This window comes from Scyliorhinus canicula, chromosome 6, assembly GCF_902713615.1.
Source record: "Scyliorhinus canicula chromosome 6, sScyCan1.1, whole genome shotgun sequence".
In the NCBI taxonomy this organism is placed as follows: domain Eukaryota; kingdom Metazoa; phylum Chordata; class Chondrichthyes; order Carcharhiniformes; family Scyliorhinidae; genus Scyliorhinus; species Scyliorhinus canicula.
In genome coordinates, this window is record NC_052151.1 from 11,478,448 (window position 1) to 11,486,563 (window position 8,116).

The following is an 8,116-nucleotide window of genomic DNA, read 5'->3' on the forward strand; positions in this document are numbered from 1 at the left end:
TAGAGATTTGTCCCGGCCGTAAATAAACGAATATTCGTTACTGACGTGTTCGAGTGTTTTACTTCTGGACTGAACGATCAGATACGTGAAAGCGCCAATTCACAAAGGCATTAGAGAAGTACAGAGGGAATTCACAAGAATTATCCCAGGGATAAAGAACTGTAGCCATGAGGATATATTGGAGGGGTTCGGGACTGTTTTCCTTGGAGAAAAAGGCAGAGAGGAGACTTTATAGAGGTATTCAAGATCGTGAGGGGTATGGACAGGGTAAATAATGAGAAACTGCTCCCATTCATGTGAGTGTTAAAACCTGAGGGCACAGACTCAAAGTAATTAGCAAATGAAGAGGTGTGATGCAAGGAAAAATGTTTTCACCAAGACAGTGTTTGGTGTCTGGAACAAACTTCCTGAGAGGGTGGAGGAGGTAGGTTTGATCGAGGTGTTCAAAAGGATTTCTGAAAAGAATAGGCACAGTTACGGGGATAAGGAATGGGATTAGACAGAATGCTCTTTCGGAGAGCCAGTGCAGACTCGATGGACCAAATGGCCTCCTTTCTGCTCGGTAAACATTTTGTGACTCAGAAGACTGCGATTGGTGGAAATAATCAGCAGGTTAAGTCTCACTGTAGAGAGGAAGAAACATGAGTAACATTTCAGGCCAATGCCCTTTACCAGAAACAGTTTTTATTTCAAAAGACCCAGTTTCAGTTTGAAAACAGTTATCCTAAATACAGTACTAGTTCAGTGACTCAAACTCTGATAGAAACACAAACTACATTACAGTAAACTGAAAAGCAGCATTTTAAATACCCTGCTAACTGCTCTTGTGACACAACTGTGGCTACAGCAGATTAGTATTTAGTATAACTTTGTAACTGGTCATCACTTATCCCAACTACTGCAGATTGCAACCTCCAGTTTGGCACATCTAAAAACAGTTGTCAAATAAATAATACAGTATACACTTGCCAACTAAAATCTAACTGAGCAAACATGCCATGGGGCTAAAACAGAAAGGAATAGTAGAGTCAGTCTTGATAAATCTCAGAAGTGGTGCAGTCAATTTTACAAATACATTTGTTGAGGGTTCAGCTGGGATAGTCAGCAAATTTGACCAGGTCTGACTAGCTTGAATAAGTTTCTGAGGAAGTAACAGAGAGCCAGTGAGAGTTAACACATTTGATAGAGCCTACATGGACTTTAGCAAGTCTTTTTGACAAGGTCCCACATGGGGACCTTTGGAAAATAAGAGCCCTTGTGATAAAAGAGTCTCAGAGGACTGGAAGGTGGCTAATGTAACACCACTGTTTAATAAGGGAGGGAGGCAGAAGATGGGAAATTATAGGCCGGTTAGCCTGACTTCGGTCATTGGTAAGATTTTAGAGTCTGGTATTAAAGATGAAATCGCGAAGCACTTGGAAGTGCATGGTAAAATAGGACTGAGTCAGCACGGCTTTGTCAAAGGGAGGTTGTGTCTGACAAATCTGAGAGTTCTTTGAGGAGGTAACAAACAAGTTAGACAAAGGAGAATCAGTGGACGTGATTTATTTAGATTTCCAGAAGGCCTTTGAAAGGTGCTGCAGAGGAGACTGTTAAATAAGTTAAAAGCCCATGGTGTTAAGGGTAAGATCCTGGCATGGATAGAGGATTGGCTAACTGGCAGAAGTGGGAATAAAGGGGTCTTTGTCAGGATGGCAGCCAGTGACTAGTGGTGTGCCTCAGGGGTCTGTGCTGGGAATACAACTTTTTACAATATACATTAATGATCTGGAAGAAGGTACTGAAGGCACTGTTGCTAAGTTTGCAGATGATACAAAGATTTTCATAGAATTTACAGTGCAGAAGGACGCCATTCGGCCCATCGAGTCTGCACCGGCTCTTGGAAAGAGCACCCTACCCAAGGTCAACACTTCCACACTATCCCCATAACCCAGTAACCCCACCCAACACTAAGGGCCATTTTGTACACTAAGGGCAATTTATCATGGCCAATCCACCTAACCTGCACATCTTTGGACTGTGGGAGGAAATCGGAGCACCCGGAGGAAACCCACGCACACACGGGGAGGATGTGCAGACTCTGCACAGACAGTGACCCAAGCCGGAATCGAACCTGGGACCCTGGAGCTGTGAAGCAATTGTGCTATCTACAATGCTACCGTGCTGTAGAGGGACAGGTAGTATTGAGGAAGCAAAGGGGCTGCAGAAGGACTTGGACAAGCTAAGAGAGTTGGGCAATGAAGTGGCAAATGAAATACAATGTGGAAAAGTGTGAGGTTATGCACTTTGCAAGGAGGAATCTAGCACAAACTATTTTCTAAATTGGAAATGCTTCGGAAAGCAGAAGCACAAAGGGACTTGGGAGTTCTTGTTCACGATTCACTTGAGGCTAATGTGCAGGTTCAGTCGGCAGTTAAGAAGGTAAATGCAAAGTTAGCATCCATGTCAAGAGGGCTAGAATACAAGACCAGGGATGTACCTCTGAGGCTGTATAAGCCTCTGGTCAGACCCCATTTGGAGTATTGTGAGCAGTTTTGGGCCCCGTATCTAAGGAAGGATGTGCTGGCCTTGGAAAGGGTCCAGAGGAGGTTCAGAAGAATGATCCCTGGAATGAAGAACTGTCGTATGAGGAACGTTTGAGGACTCTGGTCTGTACTCGTTGGAGATTAGAAGGATGAGGGGGGATCTTATTGAAACTTGCAGGATACTGCGAGACCTGGATAGAGTGAACGTGGAGAGGATGTTTCCAGTTCTTGGAAAAACTAGAACCAGAGGACACCATCTCAGATTAAAGGGACAATTCTTTAAAACAGAGATGAGGAGGAATTTCTTCAGCCAGAGGGTGGTGAATCTGTGGAATTGTTTGCCGCAGAAGGCTGTGGAGGCCAAATCACTGAGTGTCTTTAAGACAGAGATAGATAGGTTCTTGATTAATATGGGAATCAGGGGTTATGGTAGAAGGCAGGAGAATGGGGATAAGAAAAATATCAGCCATGATTGAATGGCGGAGCAGACTGCTTCTATGTCTTATCGTCTTACGGCAATTTAAATCCAGACTTGGTAGCAAAGGGTGTTTTTGTGACTGGAAGGACTGTATCCTGTGGGGTCCTACAGGGCTCAGTATGAGGTCCATTACTTTGCTGGGAGAGCTGTTAGCTGATGATTTGATGATGACAGGCTTCAGTAAGCAAAGTTGCCAAGACCAGCTTAGGTGGAAAAGCACACATCTTAGAACAAAGTACTGCCATTTTGTGAGCAAAGCACGGGCACACCGTGTCAAACAGATGATCCACTGAATTAAGTACACAGCTGACAAGTTTGCCTCTCTGCAATCTATTAACAGTAAGGACCTAACACCAAGGTCCCAAACCCACCTTCATCTAACACCTTCCAGCAACTGCCACTCCCAGTTAAAACAATCCTCATCACCGAAATAAAGGATACCCACTTTTATAGACTAATTGAATGGCTACAGCAAAAAAGGCCTTTTGGCCCATTGAGTTCATGCCAGATGAATTAATACAAGAACAATTCAGCTATTCCCACTTCTTGGCCCTTTCCTAATAGCTTTCCTTCAGGTGCTTATCTAAATCCTAATCCTAAATCGCAATTCACTCAGCCTCCACCCCGCCCTCAGACAGTGCATTTCACATCTAAACCACTCACTGTGTTCAGAATGTGTCGCCTCATATCATCTGTGCTTCTTTTACCCATCATTTCAAATGTGCCCTTTGGTTCTCAACCCTCCAGCCCATGGGAACAGTTTCTCCCCATCTCTGACTAGATCCCTCATGATTCTGAACACTTGTGTCAAATTTACTCTCAAACATCTATTCTCTCCTGCCCCACATTCTGCCATCCATTACTGAGCTTCCTCATACCTGGTGCCACTCATGTGAACCTTTTCTGAACCCCTGTAAAGTCTTCACATAATGAGGCACAGTGGTTACCACTGCTGCCTCACAGCACCAGGGACCCGGGTTCAATTCCAGCATTGGGTGACTGTGAAGTTTGCACAATCTCCCCGTGTCCGTATGGATTCTAATAATAATTTTTTAAAATAATAATCTTTACTGTCACAAGTAGGCTTACATTAACGCTGCAATGAAGTTACTGTGAAAAGCCCCGAGGCGCCACATTCCGGCGCCTGTTCGGGTCACAGAGGGAGAATTCAGAATGTCCAATTCACCTAACGGCACATCTTTCGGGACTTGTGGGAGGAAACCGGAACACCCGGAGGAAATCCACACAGACACAGGGAGAACGTGCCGATTCCACAGTGTCCTGGGAATCGATCATGGGCCCTGGGGTGCTACCCACTGTGCTACCGGTTTCATCCAGGTGCTCCGGTTTCCTCCCACAGGAAATGAAGATGCGCAGGTTAGATGGATTGACCATTCCAAAATGCTCCGTCCTGTCCAAAGGTTAGATGGGGTTACGGGGATAGGGCAGGGAGTGGGCCTAGGTTAGGAACCTCTGTCAGAGGGTCAGTGCAGACTTGATGAGTCTCCTTTTGCACAGTAGGGATTCTATGATTACATGAAAAACCTACAGTTGACAATTTGCAACATCAGTACAGAGAACATGTCCCACCATCAGTGTAATCCAAGTTCTCAGGGAAATAGTTTTGGCAACGATGTGTTCCAAATGAATGTTAGGTGCCCCTTCACGGGCAGCACTGCTGGTTGTTACCACTGCTGCCTCATGGTGCCGAGGACCCAGGTTCGATCCCAGCCCGGGTCACTGTCCATGTGGAGGTTCCACATCCTCCCCATGTCTACGTGGGACTCGTCCCCACAATCCAAAGATGTACAGGGTAGGTGGATCGGGCACGCTAAATTGCTCCTAATTGGAAAAATAAAATGTCCCTACAAAATGTTTAGTGACAGGTTTGCTTTGCTACAAGGAGCAACCCTTGAATCTCACAATGGGAAACAGGAACACCCCCCTCCCCATCCCCCATGCTAAATTAGAAAGAAAAAAGGGCGGCACGCAGCGCAGTGGCCACTGGGACTACGGCGCCGAGGACCCGGGTTCGAATCCCGGCTCTGGGTCAAATCCCGGCTCTGGGTCACTGTCCAATAAGAACATAAGAACTAGGAGCAGGAGTAGGCCATATGGCCCCTCGAGCCTGCTCTGCCATTCAATGAGATCATGGCTGATCTTTTGTGGACTCAGCTCCACTTTCCGCCCCGAACACCAGAACCCTTAATCCCTTTATTCTTCAAAAAACTATCTATCTTTATCTTAAAAACATTTAATGAAGGAGCCTCAACTGCTTCGCTGGGCAAGAAATTCCATAGATTCACACCCTTTGGGTGAAAAGTTCTCCTAAACTCAGTCCTAAATCTACTTCCCCTTATTTTGAGGCTAAGCCCCCTAGTTCTGCTTTCACCCGCCAGTGGAAACAACCTGCCCACATCTATCCTATCTATTCCCTTCATAATTTTATATGTTTCTATAAGATCCCCCCTCATCCTTCTAAATTCCAACGAGTACAGTCCCAGTCTACTCAACCTCTCCTCGTAATCCAACCCCTTCAGCTCTGGGATTAACCTTGTGAATCTCCTCTGCACACCCTCCAGCGCCAGTACGTCCTTTCTCAAGTAAGGAGACCAAAACTGAACACAATACTCCAGGTGTGGCCGCACTAACACCTTATACAATTGCAACATAACCTCCCTAGTCTTAAACTCCATCCCTCCAGCAATGAAGGACAAAATTCCATTTGCCTTCTTAATCACCTGTTGCACCTGTAAACCAACTATCTGTGACTCATGCACTAGCACACCCAAGTCTCTCTGCACAGCGGCATGCTTTAATATTTTATCATTTAAATAATAATCCCGTTTGCTGTTATTCCTACCAAATGGATAACCTCACATTTGTCAACATTGTATTCCATCTGCCAGACCCGAGCCCATTCACTTAACCTATCCAAATCCCTCTGCAGACTTCCGGTTTCCTCTGCACTTTTTGCTTTACCACTCATCTTAGTGTCATCTGCAAACTTGGACACATTGCCCTTGGTCCCCAACTCCAAATCATCAATGTAAATTGTGAACAATTGTGGGCCCAACACGGATCCCTGAGGGACACCACTAGCTACTGATTGCCAACCAGAGAAACACCCATTAATCCCCACTCTTTGCTTTCTATCAATTAACCAATCCTCTATCCACGCTACTACTTTACCCTTAATGCCATGCATTTTTATCTTGTGCAGCAACCTTTTGTGTGGTATCTTGTCAAAGGCTTTCTGGAAATCCAGATATACCACATCCATTGGCTCCCCGTTAATTAGTTAGGCACGACCTGCCCTTTATGAACCCATGCTGAGTCTGCCCAATGGGACAATTTCTATCCAAATGCTTCACTATTTCTTCCTTGATGATAGATTCCAGCATATTCCCTACTACCGAAGTTAAGGTCAGTGGCCTATAATTATCCGCTCTCTGCCTACCTCCTTTTCTAAAACAGTGGTGTCACGTTTGCTAATTTCCAATCCGCCGGGACCACCCCAGAGTCTAGTGAATTTTGGTAAATTATCACTAGTGCATTTGCAATTTCCCGTCTGGAGTTTGCATATTCTCCCCGTGTCTGCATGGGTTTCACCCCCACAACCCAAAGATGTGCTGGTTAGATGGATTGGCCACGCTAAATTGCCCCTTAATTGGGAAAAAAAATTAATTAGGTATTCTAAATTTTTTTTTAAATTAGAAAGAAAACCGTATAATGCTATCTTGTTCTAGTTTAGGTTATGCTTGTAGTATTAGTAACCATAGCAAAAGACTCGCTAGAATGGAAATTAATCACTAGCTGGGATAATTATCATATGTATCTTTCCACTGTTTAATCCATTGCTCAATGTGATGACAAAAGCACATTAGATTCCCAAATGCATCTACCAGCAGCACCACAGAAGCCTCAGGAAGGTGTGTGGGTGACTACTCTTGCCTCTCCATTATGCACACTGCTGAGCATAGCTTTGTAAGTAGCCCATGTCTCTTGTGAATCGAGAGTAAATGGGGTGTAATCTGCCTCATGGCCAACAATCTACACAATTATCTTGGGTCATGCCACAAATCGTATTGAATACCAACTTTATACTCTTGATTTCACTGACAGTAAGACTGAGAAATATCATCTCTTTCAAAGAGGTGAGTTACTTACTACAAGAAAAAACTGAGCTAACGGTTACGACACGCTGGGTGAGTGCGTGGTACAATCCAGCCCACAGGCTCTCGAGTCCCAAGACAAGTGAATTAACCAATATTTGGATAAAATTCCCAAATTCTTTGGCCCTTGGCTGCCCAATAATTTAGTCACCAGTTTGTAAGTTCAAACACAATTACTGTTATTCATAACAGAAATAAAAAGATGAAATATGCAGGAATTTCAAAAAAGAACGCCAAGCTAACCTGCTATCCCCCTTTAACCGCTCCAGCCACTACCCACCCACACAAAGAAACAAACTCAGAGGGGTGGAAATGAGCAACAATAATAGGGATGAAGGCAAAAGAAAAGAGTCCTTGCTTTCAACAGAGAATTCTTTGGAGCAAGTTGTCCTCCCAGATTGAGTGATGCCATTGGTGTGCAGAAGGTGATGGTCTTCTAGCAGAAACATTCATTCTGTACTCACAGGCAGTAAGATTTCTTCTGGAGAGACAGACGAGCCTTTTTTAGACTGGGCCTTCAATCAAAGGTCCCCCTTTGAGTCTACTTCTCTCCTAAAACTCTGTCTGGCATCAAACCCAGCTTCCAGCCGAGTTTTAATCTCAATCCTTTTTAGTTTCAATAAAATTGCAATCCAGCCATACTGGAGGAGGAAAAGAGCTCTTAACATTGGAGAGATGCTTCTTCCTCCTTCTGACCAGAAAGCGAAACTCCGAAAAGCAGCTTTGTGATCAAAGAATCTCAGAGGAAAAATATCCAATAATCACTGGTGCCGGGACAAAATCACAGCCTTCTGAGCCATTCATTGGCCACCAGCTACATCAATCAAATCATTCTGCGCCGTTCATTGGCCACCAGCTACATCAATCAAATCGAGTCAGCACTGTTGTCAGCCAATCTTCAATCACCAGCCCAAACCAGCATCACTATCTGGAATCTG

The 8,116-nt window shown here is 44.6% G+C and overlaps 1 protein-coding gene across 1 annotated transcript in view; it reads right to left on the reverse strand.

The window, feature by feature from the left end:
• Window positions 1–7,661, reverse strand: part of LOC119966978 (cullin-9-like) — a 111,366-nt gene extending 103,705 nt beyond the window's left edge. The window contains exon 1 of the mRNA XM_038798953.1: window positions 7,643–7,661. The gene's annotated coding sequence lies outside the window, so the exon portion shown is untranslated. The remainder of the gene's footprint in view (window positions 1–7,642) is intronic.
• Window positions 7,662–8,116: the final 455 nt, after the last annotated feature.